The sequence below is a fragment of the Carassius carassius genome, chromosome 20, assembly GCF_963082965.1.
Source record: "Carassius carassius chromosome 20, fCarCar2.1, whole genome shotgun sequence".
Taxonomy (NCBI): domain Eukaryota; kingdom Metazoa; phylum Chordata; class Actinopteri; order Cypriniformes; family Cyprinidae; genus Carassius; species Carassius carassius.
In genome coordinates this window covers 20,107,562-20,124,032 of record NC_081774.1, presented here as the reverse complement: position 1 = coordinate 20,124,032, position 16,471 = coordinate 20,107,562, and the positions used below count along the sequence as shown (strand labels likewise).

At 39.4% G+C, this 16,471-nt stretch overlaps 1 pseudogene; it reads left to right on the top strand.

Annotated features, from left to right (window-relative positions):
• The first annotated feature begins 9,593 nt into the window (after nucleotides 1-9,593).
• Nucleotides 9,594-15,900, top strand: LOC132097016 (very-long-chain enoyl-CoA reductase-like; annotated as a pseudogene).
• The last annotated feature ends 571 nt before the right edge of the window (nucleotides 15,901-16,471 follow it).

Sequence of the window (16,471 nt, the reverse complement as noted above, 5' to 3'; positions counted from 1 at the left end):
ATACTAGGTGACAAAGGAAATGTGCAGTGACGGAGCTGATCTCTGTGTACTACTCTGAACGGGGCCCCCTTTTCAGGTTTGATAGTAAATACAGGTATGTCTGAATGATTCTGCTTCACTACAATGTTATGTTCCCACTTGTCTTGAATTTTATTTCTGCCCCTATGTTTGTGATTACGTAACAACACACGGTCACCAGGCCTTACAAGCGCTCCAGAGGATTTTCGGTCATACACTCTTTTCCATCTCTTAGAAGCTTCCTGTGCAACCATATTTGCAACTTCTATGGCAGTCTTTAGTCGACCATGATGACTCTTCACCCAATCGTCCAAGTTTTCTGCATCCATGTCCTCCAAATCCTTTCCACCCAACACATCTAATGGAAGGCGCGCATCCCTCCCAAACATCAAATAAAAAGGTGAATAGCCAGTGGATGAGTGAACATGATTGTTGTATGCCATCACTAGCTCTGGCAAGTGGGTCTTCCAGGCTTTCTTCTTCTCAGGTGTCAATGTTCTCAGCATATCATGCATTGTACGGTTGAACCTCTCACATTGAGAGTTCCCTTGAGGATGGTAGGGACTTGTACGGCTCTTCCCAACACTGTACACTCTATAGAGTTCCTTGATCACTTGTGATTCAAAACATCTTCCCTGATCTGTGTGCAGATGAGCTGGACACCCATAATAGAGGAACCAATGCTTGATAAGGGCTTTTGCAGTGGTATTCGCTGTTTGGTTCTTAGTTGGGACAGCAACTGTAAATCGTGTGAACATGTCGGTCAAAACCAGCACATTTTCATATCCACCTGAACACATCTCCAGTTGAGTGTAATCCATTGCCAGAACCTCTAAAGGAGCGGTGATGTTACTACATGTCATTGGGGCTCTAATTCTTGGAAAGACATCCTTTGCCAGTGTACACTGTTTACATTGTCGTATCCATTCTTGAACATCGTTAGACATGCTAGGCCAATAGTAGTTTCGCTTCATCAAGTCAGAGTACTCCTCTCTCCAAAATGACCTCCATGTTCATGTTGGCTGTCATAAACTGAACGACGTAAGGAGGCTGGAACAACTAGCTGCCTTATTTTCTCTTCATCCCTTGGGTCAAGGATACATCTAAACATCACACCCTGATGCAGCTGAAGACGTTCATACTCTCTGCAAAGCTTTTTCAACTCTGGCAGCATACTTTGCAGTCTTGTTCGGCTTGGTCTTTCATTCTTGGATACAGCATGGTTTATGGGACCTATCAATGGATCACTTCTCTGCAACGCTCTAATTTCATCCCAGTTGTAACCATTCAGCACTTTTTTGATGGATGCTTGTACAGCTACTTGAACGCCAGTTTCTCTTTGTTTGAGCTCTTGTGCTGCCCACAGACATTCACGCACTTCCTCAGAGTTCAGTCAGATGAAATCCTTCTCTGTGTTTTCCTTTTCAGGGACCTCTCTTGTGGGAATCCTTGACAGAGCATCAGCGTTAGTGTTCAGCCTTCCAAGTTTATACAGAACCTCGAAATTAAGCTCTGCCAACTGAGCCACCCAGCGTTGCTCAACTGCTCCAAGATTAGCGGTCTCCAGATAAAGCAGTGGATTATGGTCAGTGATTACAGTGAATTTGGAGAACATCAGATAGTCCTTGAATTTTTCTGTTGCAGCCCACTTAAGGGCCAACAGCTCCAATTTGAACGCACTGTAGTATTTGTCATTTCTCTCTGACCCCCTCAGGCCACGGCTAGCAAACGCTATGACACGCTCTGCTCCCCCTTGTTTTTGGCTCAATACAGCTCCAAGCCCATGGTGACTCCCATCAGTTGTGAGGATAAACGGAAGGCCAAAGTCAGGGTAAGCGAGGACAGGTGGTGACATCAGGCATTGTTTCAATCTGTCAAATGCGGTCTGACATTCGCTACTCCACATGAACAATTCAGAGGCTTTTCTTTTGTCTTTGTTGCCCATTAACGCATGCAATGGTTTTGCTATTTGAGCAAACTTTGGTACGAACCCTTCGGTAATAACTCATGAATCCAATCAATTGTCTCACTTCCTTCACACTTTTAGGTACAGGCCAAAAGTTGGTTTCAACTTTAGGCCATGCCGCTTCAGTCGATCAAAGACCAGCTCTAGTCTCTCACAGTGACTCTTGAAGTCTTTGGAAAACACGATAACATCGTCAAGATATATCAAGAGAACATCAAAGGTCAAATCCCCGAGCACTACTCCCATGAGGCACTGGAAGGTGGCTGGCGCGTTGCACAGCCCGAATGGCATCCGCATCCACTCAAACAGTCCAAACGGGGTAGTGACTGCTGTCTTTTCATGATCACGCTCATTTACAGCTACTTGGAAATAGCCGGCTGTAAGATCCAGGGTGGAGAACAGCTGAGCATTCCCCAGTGCATCCAGAGATTCTTCCACTCTGGGAAGTGGATATGCGTCTTTGCATGTGACCTGATTAAGCCTCCTGTAATCACAACAGAAGTGCACACTTCCGTCTTTCTTCACCACTATCACTGCTGGGGATGCCCAGGGACTTGCACTCCCCTTAAGGATGCCTTGCGACACTAGATCCTGCACGTGTTTTTTGAATTCTTGGAAAACATGTGGCGGTACTCTATGGTGTCTTTGTTTCACTGGTGGAGCATCACCGGTGTGAATGTCATGCGTTACTGACTGTGTGTACCCGTAGTCACTGTCACTTTTGGAAAATATGTCTCTGTATTTTGCCAACAACTGGTTAAGTTCCTCTCTTTGTGCAGGAGTGAGCTTTTCGTAATTCACCTGGACTGCTACTGGGGGGTGGTCAGAGATTTCGACTGCTTTGACATGCGCCACTCGTCGGACATGAAGCATCCCTTCCTCCTCCTCAAACTCTAGTGTATTCTCAGTTAACACCTCCTGTGGTTTAGACACTACTGCCACTCTGCATCTTGGGTTAAGTCTGATTGTCCGCCCACTCGAATTCATGACACGTACAGAAACTTTACCACCCACAGTTTTTGTTAGCACGTTGGCCACTAGGAGCCCCTTGGGTAGGCTCACACCAGTGGTGGGCTCAATTAATACCTGGCACTTTACTTTAGGTGGCACTCTGCAACGACCTTCGAACGCCTTTACACTTAGTGGAGGGATGGTGATGGCCTGTTTTCCACCAACTTTGACAAACCCAATCTTGCCATCAGGACTCAGGGTTTCTGTTTTCTCCATGCTGGCCAACACTCTACATATCTTTGCTTCTACAGGTTGTCCATATTTGTTGGCTGACTTCACATTCTCTCCTGTGATGAACACTGACTTGAACTCACGGATTATATTCATTCCAATGATTCCTGAAAGTCCCTTTATCTCCTCAGCTAGTGGGCTCGTGTCTGTCAGCACAAAGATGCATTTTCCCGGGAGAACCTTGCCCATACACTCAACATCAGCTTGCAGACATCCTAGAACAGGTATGTCCAGCCCATTAGCTGCAGTGAGTCTCACCCAGTGAGCGGATGACAGTCTCAGCTCTTGCTCTCCAAAGTGCGTCCTAAAGTGTGACTCTGTAATAGTGGACACTTCTGAGCCTGTATCCAGTAAGCAGTTTGTCTTAACACCAGCTATTTTAACTTCAACAGTCAGACAATCTCCAAATGCACCGCTTTTCAACGTCTCTGTCTTGATGGAATGTTTCCTATGCTAGTTCCCGGCACCCCTGTAGAACGTCGCGACTGATCAGTCACTGTAGTTGCTTCAGTACCTCGTGAACAGCATCTGCTAGTGTGTCCAGGTTCACCACATGAATAACAGATGTATCTTCCATCACTGTCCTTCAGGGGTTGTCTTTTTGGACGACTCTGTTGAAGTTGCACCCTGCTATCACCGTGTACTGCTTGGTAAAGTTCATCTTGACGGGCGGCAATCTTCTGTATAGCTTCATGCAGCTTTTCCAGTGTTAACGTAGAGGAGGCTTGCTCTGCTTCAGCACTTACCACTCTGACACGGGGACTGTGTCTAGGAACATCCGGCATTTGAGTCTCTTCTTCTTCAGCCCAAGTGATTGCGGCTTGCATTACCTGAACAAAAGTCAAACTTGCATCCTCTTTAACTCGTCTTCTCATTTCGCGCCTCAGAAAATCATCTCGAAGGCCCAGGACAAGTTGTTCTTTTAACACACTTTCGGCCTCTGGAACTCTGTTTGGCTCTCTGCGCAGAACTCGGCTGAGTCTCTCTTGTAGGTCATATGCGTATGAGTGTATCGTCTCACTTTGCATTTGCTTTCGTTCGTAAAAATCTTTGAGCCTGGTTCCAATTGGTACTTTGTCTCCATAGGTGTCTAAAGTACTTTAAAGATGCTTTCTGCAGAATCTTCTTTGCCACCCAGCATGAACCTTACAGTCGCTTTAGCTTCATCTTTGAGATGCTGTTTCACAAACTCCACTTGATCTTCAGCTGGTACCCTCATTACCTGGAAGGCGGATTTCATTGATGCAACCCATTCTTCAATGCTTATTTCACCTGGTTTTGCCGGGCAGCCACTGAATTCTGGAAGTTTTCGGTCTCGTGGTATATAGAGGACAGCTGGGGTTGTTTGCGAAGTAGCTTGGTGCTCTATGACTGTTCTTGCAAGTGACAAGGCTTCCCTTTGTTCAGACCTGGCTTGCTCGAGCGCTCCTGCCTGATCTACAAACCTTCTTTGCATTTCTGCCATCTGCTTTCTCAGATCTTCAAGCTCTGCCATTCTTCAGCTTGAAGGCCTGGGAATCGTGACACACAAAAAAAATTAAACACACTAATTCTATCCTGTTCGTGACGCCAAAATGTAACGGGTGCGTTAGTGCCCGCTTAGTAGGGGAAATTAATGTTACCTCAGAAGACTTAAGAAGGAAAGGATCTTGGTCCCCCACCTCAGTGCTTTGAGTCTAAATGTATAGGTTATGTATACGTGTTACCTTACTCTGTTGTATACTGGGGAAGTCGTGGTCTAATGGTTAGAGAGTCGGACTCTCAATCGAAAGGTTGTGAGTTCGAGTCCTGGGCTGGCAGGAATTGTGGGTGGGGGGAGTGCATGTACAGTTCTCTCTCCACCCTCAATATCACGACTTAGGTGCCCTTGAGCAAGGCATCGAACCCCAAACTGCTCCCCGGGCGCCGCAGCATAAATGGCTGCCCACTGCTCTGGGTGTGTGCTCACAGTGTGTGTGTGTGTGTGTTCACTGCTCTGTGTGTGTGCATTTCGGATGGGTTAAATGCAGAGCACAAATTCTGAGTATGGGTCACCATACTTGGCTGAATGTCACTTCACACTATACTAAAAGGAACCAGAGTGTGTGGCTTCAGTTTAGTCTACAAATACTTGTACTAATTTGGTGGCCGCCTGAAGTGTAAATATGTGAGGCAATATAACAATACCAATTCACATTCCCACCAACCCGGTACCTAACAGAGCAAGTGAGACGCCCCTACTCCAAGGTAAGTTCAACAATGATAATACTCTTGAGACTTACTTTAGCATTTAATCAGATTTAATTGTTTCTTAGAATGTCCTTTTTCCTTTTCAGAGCAAGATAAAGCACATCAGAACAAGACAAAGCAAAACAAAAAATATATATATAACAATGTTATTCAAATAAAGTAGTCACAATAATCTTTACCCGTGGTGCCCCACCAACTGTTTAACCATTAAACTTGTGTTCACCCCTGGAATAACAATCAGTTCACTAATGAATCACTTCAAATAAACTCAGAAATAACTTGACTTAGATCAAATGAACTCTGAAATGACTCTTGAGATTCGACAGATGATTCAATTTTCACATCAAACCCAGTTCAGTTATCTAGTTCAAGTTCTCAGTCCAGTTCAGTTTATATCAGTAAAGAGTTCATATGTGTATATGTGCAATGAATGTTTGTACCAGTCTGTAGCGACGATGAAACTTAAGAAATTACTTGCGATGACTTGAGATGACCTGTACTCAAGAAATGAACAGCTGGGGCAGGTTAAAGTAAGGAGATGTCGTCAGGATGGCAGGGTAATAATAAGAAACTAGCAAATGGCCACTACAAACAAACAAAAAATAATAATTTCTGGAACAAAATGGCGCAGCTCTGCCACAGCACATACTGACTCAAGTCTCAAAAGAGACAGGAAAAAAAAAATTAAAAAAAATAAAGTTTCCAAAAAGCAAATTCCGATCTTAGGCAATGGACAGTCTCTACAAAAATGCAAAAATGCTCAGGAGCGGAAAAGATTAAACGCTGTGGAAAAACTCACTTCCAGGTAATTTACATTTTCTCATGCACTAACAAGTGCACTAGATTGACAAGCAGGAAGAAATTAACGTCTCCCAATCCAAAGCACAGCTCATTAATGACTCCGGCACGCCGAAAAACTCTCAAGGATACATACAGTTCGAAAGACGCAAAACAGCAGTGTTCAGAACGAAACTCACGGCTCCAGCAACTAACTCTCGTGCTCTCAGCCAGTCTCTCACTCTGTTCGATGACGCAATCAGCCGAACTTCTGCACCAGCTCCGTTTCCAGTCTCAGACGAAGATGGCATTAATGTTCATTTCACCCACAAAACTCAGATGAACTGTGTTTCTATCTTCTTTCACGTTTTCCGGTGAAAAACTGAAGATCTCTCAGACAGCAATCATGGCGTTTTTTTTCTCGTAAAAACGATCTCCCTCTTCCTTCTTCACAGACATCTTTTCCTCTTCTGCGAACTTGCTGAAAACGGGACAACCCGTCAAAATAAAAGTACAAAAAGTAAAAAAATACCGGTTACATCTGCAGTGGTGGCACTCCGATCCCGCAGCTGAATCCTCTTTAGGAGACGATCCTGGCGCTTGCTGGACTTTCTTGGATGCCCTGAAGCCTTCTTTACAAGAATTGAACCTCTTTCCTTGAAGTTCTTGATGATCCTATAAATTGTTGATTTAGGTGCAATCTTAGTAGTCACAATATCCTTGCCTGTGAAGCCATTTTTATGCAACGCAATGATGGCTGCATGCGTTTTTTTGCAGGTAACCATGGTTAACAATGGAAGAACAATAATTTCAAGCATCACCCTCCTTTTACATTTCAAGTCTGCCATTCTAACCCAATCAACCTGACATAATGATCTCCAGCCTTGTGCTCGTCAACATTCTCACCTGACTTAACAAGACGATTACTGAAATGATCTCAGCAGGTCCTTTAATGACAGCAATTAAATGCAGTGGAAAGGTTTTTTTGGGATTAAGCTAATTTTCATGGCAAAGAAGGACTATGCAATTCATCTGATCACTCTTCATAACATTCTGGAGTATATGCAAATTGCTATTATAAAAACATAAGCAGCAACTTTTCCAATTTCCAATATTTATGTAATTCTCAAAACCTTTGGCCACGACTGTATAGTAACGAAGTAGAACTACTTCACTACTGTACTTAAGTACTAAAAGGCGGTATCTGTACTTTACTAGAGTATTATTTTTTTCTCCTACTTCCACTTTTACTTCAGTAGGCTACATATTTTCGATGAGTTTAATACTATTACTCCAATATTTTTTTTATGTGCTGCATTGTTACTCGTTACAATTATAAAAATGTTACGAATCATTCCATTACAAACAGAACTGTAGATGGCAGGTTTGATGAAGCTGGCACATCATTGAGCGAATCAAGTGATTAAGAAGACTGCGCGTGCTGACTGAACGGCTGTGAAGAGAGAGATGAACACCGAGCCGAGCCAGATAATGACTCGTTCACGAGTCAAGAACCGGTTGCATCGGTTTTCGAATCACCAGTAGTTGTTTCTGACAGTTCGATTCAATAAACCAGTTGAAGAAAACAGATCACCGGTTCTTTTTCGCTCGACGTAATGGCGTCATTGGCGTTGACTGCAAGCCTTCGGTTTACCCGCGCTCATAACATTAGCACAGAATCAGTTCCGAATCAATAACTAAAAGAATCAGTTCGGTTCACGCTCTGTGTGTCGGTTTGCTTTCACGCTGAATCACACATGCGCAGTATCATCAGCTCCTCGGTTCTCGAATCGGACACGTCTGACAGAAACGGTTCTTGACCACTGATCTATAATATAAGTTATATATATATAGATCAGTGTTCTTGACTCGTGAACGAGTCAGTCTGTTGTTCGTTATCTGGCTCGGCTCGGTGTTCATCTTCAGTTCTCTCTTCACATCAGTTCAGTCAGTGTACTGTTTGAGTAAATGAATTACTCCGGGATATTGGTTTGTTTTAACTCAGAGGGAGTGTCAGCGACATTAAACAAGTTAACAGCTTAAGTCATTTGTGGATTAATGCGTATTGGAGACGCAAACCGTTTAAAACGATTCAGTTCGATTTGGTGAACTGTTTCAAAAAGATCCGGTTACATCGAATGATTCGTTCGCGAACCGGATATCACAAACTGCTTTGTTTTGAACTGCAAAAATTTTTTTAACTGACCCTCTGATGTCACATGGACTACTTTGATGATGTTTTTCTTACCTTTCTGGACATGGAAAGTATACCGTACACACAGCTTCAATGGAGGGACTGAGAGCTCTCGGACTAAATCTAAAATATCTTAAACTGTGTTCCAAAGATAAACAGAGGTTTTACGGGTTTGAAACAACATGAGGGTAAGTTATTAATGACATAATTTTGCAAATTGGGCGAACTAACCCTTTAATCTGTTTTTTTTGTCTACAAAAAGTTACAGTCAAAGGAATTGTGATTGACCTTTAGGTTAATCGTTTGAAATAGTAAAAACAATATGTTCAAACTTTTGACTACTTTCTTTAATAACTACATAACACAATACTTGTACTTTTACTTTCAGTACTTGAGTAGTAAATTTTCAAATAGACTACTTGCAATACTTAAGTACAAAAAGTGTTGAATACTTTAGTACTTCTACTTAAGTGTGGTGCTTAAAGAGCACTTCAACTTCTACTCAAGTCATTTTTTTGATAGAGCACTTGTACTTTTACTCAAGTCTGGGTCTCTAGTACTTTATACATCTCTGTTCTGCTATCAGAGCAAACATAAACAGCGTAAAGAAACACGAGCGCTTGTGTAGTGTTAAACGAGAGCGAATGCTACCTCCTAGCGGCTAAAAACGGAATAAAATGATGAGCCAAAAAATAAGTCATGAACAAGGGCCATCATCAGACCTATCTTTTCTCTCTCTCTCTCTCTCTCTCTCTCTCTCTCTCTCTCTCTCTCTCTCTCTCTCTCTCTCTCTCTCTCTCTCTCTTTTTTTTTTTTTTGAAAGGTAGAAAAATGTTGTAACAAAAACACTATGTTGCTGTAAACTAAACTCGTTTCATTATGAAAGAATCTTAGCCACTTCCAATTACAACAGCATTTACTCTCTGCTTCACTGTTAAGTCAGTCAGTTTAGCGCAGTTGTCTCCTCCTCAGCACCTCTTGATGTATGCCGATTCTATGGCTAATTATCTACTGTATTGATCGCTGGAGACAACTGTCTATTTATTTCCAGCAGTTTAGAGCAGTTACTCTCCATTTGACATTCTCATTAGGATTCAGCAGGAGATATTAAGTGGGCTGATAACAGCTCATTCAACAAAGGCAAGACAGGGTTACATATGAGGAATTATGGCCTCTTCTGCTCATATGGACATGCTGGATGAAAACATTGATTATTTAAGAGGCTGGGAGACGATTGTTGTGCCATGGATTTCTTCTGGAGGACTGGAATAGACATGGAGTCATTAAGAGAGTTGCCTATTTCGAGGTAATTTCTTGAATTTTGGCTTTATTTTTTTATTCCACAGATGTTCTGTTCTAAATAGAAGAGGTAAAATATCTGAGTGTCATGGATAGGTTATATTGCTGCAGTTAATGAACTGTTTTTGTGCCATTTGTGTCACTGTGAGACAATTAACAGAATACCTATTTCAATATTTAATAGGTTTAAATAAAGATTAACTGGTAGCTATATTTACTGTAATTTACAATTTCTATTATGTATTTATTTTTGGGGGGGGGGGGGGTACGGCAAAGTCCTTAAGGGTATTTCATTGTCTTTGGTTATGGTTATATACAATTATGGCTATTGGTTTTAACCATAAACCTGTTAGGTACTACTGATTCATGACTAAAGAATAGTTCATAATAATACCATTAAATAAGGTGTTAAATTAAATAATAATTAATTAATCCTGTACTTAAAACTATGCATTATTAATAATAATAATAATTATTATTATTATTATTATTATTATTAGATTTTGTGTGGTTCATCATTTAGCTATTGTGGCAGAAATTATTAGTGCATTAGTCAATGTTCAGACAAAATGATACAAAACAAAAATAATTCATACTGGCATTGGTCGTAAACATGTTAGGTGATACATTTACAGTAAACTTTAATTCATAAAAAAATTATAATAATTTAACATGAATTATTATTTTTAATGCAATTTATTATTGTTGTTGTTGTTATTATTCAAAAACATCATTTTAGTTTGATAAGAATTAGAGGTTTTGTAAGAATGCCTCTGTTTCCATGATCTCTGTGTGTGTCTTCACAGTAGAGCTGATATCTGAGCAGTGCACTGCTCTACTTTTCTTCATACTTAAAGCGGGTAATCCAGGCGAGAATATCAATAAAAATCGAAGGATTAAACTCAAAACACTTGATGAAATGATAGTTGACAGTGTTATTGGTGTTCACAGGTCTGTGAGGCAGGGTGCAGCAGGGCTGATAAATTGCCCCATGCCATCATAGATAAATATAGACTACCCTGCAGCTCCAAATCCACATGCCCCTCACGTCTCTTAAAGGGTGGACATCTGTGTGCATGGGCATGACAGACATATTTCTGCAGACACAGATCACAGATACACCAAATAAAGTACAACTGCTTTCTGCTTTCTCAAAATTAAAAGTCATGCAAGCTTGACAGTGTTTGAAATCTCAGATTCTGGTAACCTGAGCAAAATCATGTAACTATGTCAAGATATTCTGGCTGTGAACCTCTATTCGATATGCCTGTGAGGTCATCATAAGCATTCCATCTCTTAGCATGTGGCTCTAAGTGTCTGATCTCATCCGTACACCAACCACCAAAACCAGGGCTCACCTACAGCCCTCAGCAGGCATCATGGAATGTGTGGATTTAAGGAGTCTCTTCACTGTAGCCCATTTCATGAAGGCCAGATGTGACCACGGCCTGAAAGTGGGTTCCAGCAAGATTAAGAATTATGTCTTTTTTGAGGGGGAGATCAGAGCAAGGCACAACTCTGCTACCTGGATAAGGTGCATTTTGCAGTGCTATTTTAGCATAGCATTTAACATGTTATTATGGTATTAAATTGTATTTTTGAATTAATTATTATCGTATCCTTTATTTTATTATCTTAATATCATTTTTTTTTTTAAATGTATATTTAATGATTTAGTTGATTTTGTATTTGTATTATTATTTTTTTATATGATATTTCTATTTATTTCTTTTTATTTGGATATTAGTTTGTCATTTTAGTACTTTGAACATTTGAAATGTTGCTTTGACCGCTAACTGATATAAAATACGTTTTTTTTTTCATGTTTATATATTTACATTTATATACATTTTCATTATTTCATTTTATTTCAGTTTTATTTAAATCAACATTTTTTTTTCATATAGTTTTAGTTTTAGCTTTTATTAATGATAACAACACTGGAATTGGGTCAGAAATCATATGAGTAAACAAAAGCTTCTTTTGTGGGAGCTGAGAAAAAATCTTTAACTTTCTCAGGTGGAGCCCAACGCCACCATCGCAGAGACCAAGACATTTTCGCACAAAAAGTGTTTTTGTTTTTGCACAATCAAAGACTAAATGATATGCTTATTCAGGCTGTGAAGCTTGCATGTGTAAAATAATATGAAAAGTTTTGTAAAGATTCTTAAAATCCCTGCAGACCCCAAGTTTTATCCATCAAGACAGGTGCTGAAGCTACATCATTATCATTTATATCATATTATCTATAAAGAATATAATTGTATAATATATTAACTGAGGTGAATTTATTTTGATATGTCTTGATATTATGACTTCAGCGGGAAAGACCCTCAGTGATGATGATGTGCTGGAGGATCTACCAGTCGGCATGACCACAACGATGTTCTTCCAGGACCTCGGCCCACAGATAGGCTGGAATATGAAAGCATCGGATACACACTAATTTAGATAACAGCAGCTCATTCAGTGTCTATGACAGTGATGGTATTGGGGGCTGATTGCAGGTGTTTCTGGCAGAGTGTCTCGGGCCGCTTTTCATTTACCTGCTGTTCTACTATTGGCTTCCATACATCTACGGGCACGAGTATGACTTCACCCAAAGCCCATTCAAAGTTTTCAAGTGAGTTCAGAGTAAAAAATCTTATTTATATGATTTATGGACGGAATATGTAATTTCTATTTCTTAAATACCTAATCTACTGCATTCAGTTTTGTTGGTGTAGCCTAATGTATTTCTATTGGTTCAGTGGTGTTTAATAGTATTTAGACTTTAGATGTCACAGCATGAATCACATTTTAAGTAAAAAAAAAAATGCAGCATTTTTTTTCAGTGTGAAATAATTATCGAATAATGTACCAAAAGTGTGGTGAACCGTTTGTGGTTTATTTTTGACCCTGCTCATACAGGCTGACTAGCTGGTGCCACTCTCTTCATTACATTAAGAGGCTTGTGGAAACTATTTTTATCCATCGCTTTTCTGACGGAACATTACCTTTACGCACCATCATGCTGGTATGTTTATGTCTGTATTTTGTCATACAAAAATGTCAAGTCAAGTCAAGTCACCTTTATTTATATAGCGCTTTAAACAAAATACATTGCGTCAAAGCAACTGAACAACATTCATTAGGAAAACAGTGTGTCAATAATGCAAAATGACAGTTAAAGGCAGTTCATCATTGAATTCAGTGATGTCATCTCTGTTCAGTTTAAATAGTGTCTGTGCATTTATTTGCAATCAAGTCAACAATATCGCTGTATATGAAGTGACCCCAACTAAGCAAGCCAGAGGCGACAGCGGCAAGGAACCGAAACTCCATCGGTGACAGAATGGAGAAAAAAACCTTGGGAGAAACCAGGCTCAGTTGGGGGACCAGTTCTCCTTTGACCAGACGAAACCAGTAGTTCAATTCCAGGCTGCAGCAAATTCAGATTGTGCAGAAGAATCATCTGTTTCCTGTGGTCTTGTCCTGGTGGTCCTCTGAGACAAGGTCTTTACAGAGGATCTGTACCTGGGGCTCTAGTCAAATGTCACAGTATTTCCTGTTTTGGCACATTAGCTAATGTGTCTGAAGTGCTTATGACATTGACATTAGTTCAGTGGTGTCAGTGAAGCGTTGAGGAGCTTTGGGGGGAATATTTGGCTGCTTTCCATTAATCGTCCTCTTGCTGGTTTAAATTATGCCCCTGCAGTATCTTTCAACACACTCAGAATACACATGCTTTGACCATAAGGAAGAGTTGTTCGAAATATGTAGCCTCATAATAACATCTGATATTAACTTCTGTTTCTTTAGACTATGGGAGACTTCAAATCTAATCTAGACTGGCAATGTTTTAGGTATGTCAAAATCTGTAATATTAATTATTTTGTATTATTTAAAATATTAATAAATATTTAAAGCTTCATTAAGTACTGTAACTATTTAGATTTTTTTTTTTTGTAAAAGTCCATCTTCCAAACCATACCTTTACCCAAATTGGTTTAACTTGTAATGCTAATAAAAATGTTAATGAGGTTGAGACGGATTTGCAAAAAAACTGCTTATACATACATTTGCTCATGTCATATCGGTATAGTGAGAAATTAACGGTGGATCTGAAATCATATACTGTCTGAATAGTTAACAGATGTGAAATCTATAAATCGCAAATTATCTTGAACTTGCACAACTGAATGGAACCATGTACTCCTAATTAATGTCATTAACATATAAAGGTTCACTAGACATCGTCCAAATCCTTTCATTTATAACAGCGAGCTGCAAGAACAGCTTTTCATTTTCAACAGCTACATTTTCAAAAACCAGATGTTACATAGTGTAGCTTTCATTTTACATAGCTGTTTTTCGTCATCATTTCTTTGTTCATTTTATTCAGGTCTGTGATTTTGAATCAAATCAGCTGTAATGGTGAATCCTAATAAAGATTCATCTCTGTAGTTGTGAGGGGTGTAAGCATGACCGATCAAGACAGACAATGAAACCTAGTGATTGTGATAAATTACCGTTTCTTTGTTCCTTTCTTAAAGGACTGTGTAGGAGCCTGAAGTAAAATTATCTGTCACATTAATACCTTCTTCAGAGACTATGCATATTCTCCTTACAGAATCTTTAGCTCTTAACTATATTAGATATTTCCATTATAACCTCTTCTCAACACAACGACAGGGTCCAGGCCTACAGAGATTCCTTATCCCAAAAATAATCCATTCACTTGGCTCTTTTTCTTCGTGTCCTGCACATATGAGGTTTGTCTAGTTTACTAAATAATCTGTTTCATGTCAAAAGAAGCAGTAAATGAGACATTTGGAATGTCTGAGGTTGTGTACACACCTGTGGAGAGCACATCTACTGTATCTCAGCATGTAAAACTTTTCTGGATGAAGTATACCTTTCGACTTTGAGGAATATTGTCTGAGTTTTGTGTATTGATTGGAAATCTGTGTTTTGATTCCAGGTGGGATCATGCATCAGCTTCACAGTCATGACACAGTGTGTTCCAAGTAGACAGTTTCCATCACACACTGTCCGCAGTACACTACAATAAAGAGTCCAAGGCTGCATCTGAAATCACATACTTTCCTAGGACCTACTATATAGTGAGTGAAAATATTTGTTTTACGGAGAGCTTGCCTTAACAGGCCAATAAGAGAGTAATTGAGTGCTATTCTTCCTTTTAATTATACAACTGTCTTATAAAAACTATCTACAAATGGAAAAAACTAATCTGAGATCAGGTCAAAAAACATCTCAGTGAACTTGCATGATTCATGGGTTCACAGAGAATGATTCACGAGTTTAAAAAATTAAATTTTTAGAGAGTAGGCCTATGCAATTTCAGACACAGCCTTTATGTCTAAGACCACAGTAAACATCTGGGATTCAAAATCTAAACCTGGAAGTAAACAAGTTCTTTAAAGTTTAAAAACATAATAATATACGTTGATGTAAAATGTATAAGTTACATTTGATATTCTGCATCATGTTAGAAGAAACGCGAAATATTTCCACCAGTGTCTCTGACTTTCATATTTTATTGAGTATATATTTCGCTGCATCCGCCTGATAAAACCATGAATCTTTCATATTTCTGCAGTGGGAGTTTTTGCATTTTTGGGTTTTATTCAGATTACTATATGGGCTCGGGCAAAGCATAAAACCTACATTGAGCAATTCAAAGACTATCCTGACTTGAGAACGGCCATCATTCAACTCTTCTTCTAGATCAGTTGGATGAAGGATGAACCTACATGCACTTTTGTCATTGGACGCCTCACCTAACAGCATATCATCAGCAGCAAAATAAGTCTATTGTTTTTCTGTCAGACTTTGTGATTTATTTGGGCGCAATTAAGATTGTGATGAACTCTCTGAAGTGTGAAATGGTAATTATAGTAAATACGTTAATTATGAAGAGAGGCTTACTGAGAACAGACTGAGGTTGTACTGCAAGTTTGAGGAAGATATACTTAAGAGAAACTTTTTGCAAAAAGGGGTGTTTTAGCAGAAGGTGTATTATTTTACAAAGGTAAACCTTTGCTTGACATCAATGAGTCTTAATTGTAAAGATCTTCAGACCACCCAGCAGAAAACATGGTGTACAGTGTGATACTGTTTTATTGATGTTGACTGTTCATTTTTGTATTCCATTAAAACATTTTGCAGTTGAGTGTTTGTGTCATAAATAAAATGTTACTAAAGATTTTATTTCCCAGAAATAAGTGATCATCAGTTTCCAAATGTCAGTATTTTCAAGACATGGTAAAATAACAATCTTAAAGAAAAGTGTTTTTAATCATAAGCTGCATTATTGCATATTAAATCTATCTACTGATAAATACAATTGAATCTTTTTATTCCCCAAAACAGAAACATATATTTACTGATTTTCAATGTCTACACCATGAGGACAAGGTTTACCTGGTTCACATGGTCAAGTTAGTCTGTTGATAGATGCCATAATTATTTCATCAGTTGCATGCAAGCCGAGCATAATGCTACAAAGTAACCGCCAGCCAGCTGACCCTGAGAAAGAGTAATAATAAAAAGTATCTTTGATGGAACAATACAATGATGATGCAAATTTGCGTAAGTTTCAGGTTGGGATTACAGATTTCAAATTCATTTGAGTTCATACTGTTAATTGTCAAGCAGTACAAAAGTTATGTATTATCAAAGTTATATTAGAATAAAGCATTTGATTGCATGTGCATTCAGAGGCACTGCTGTAACAGATGTGC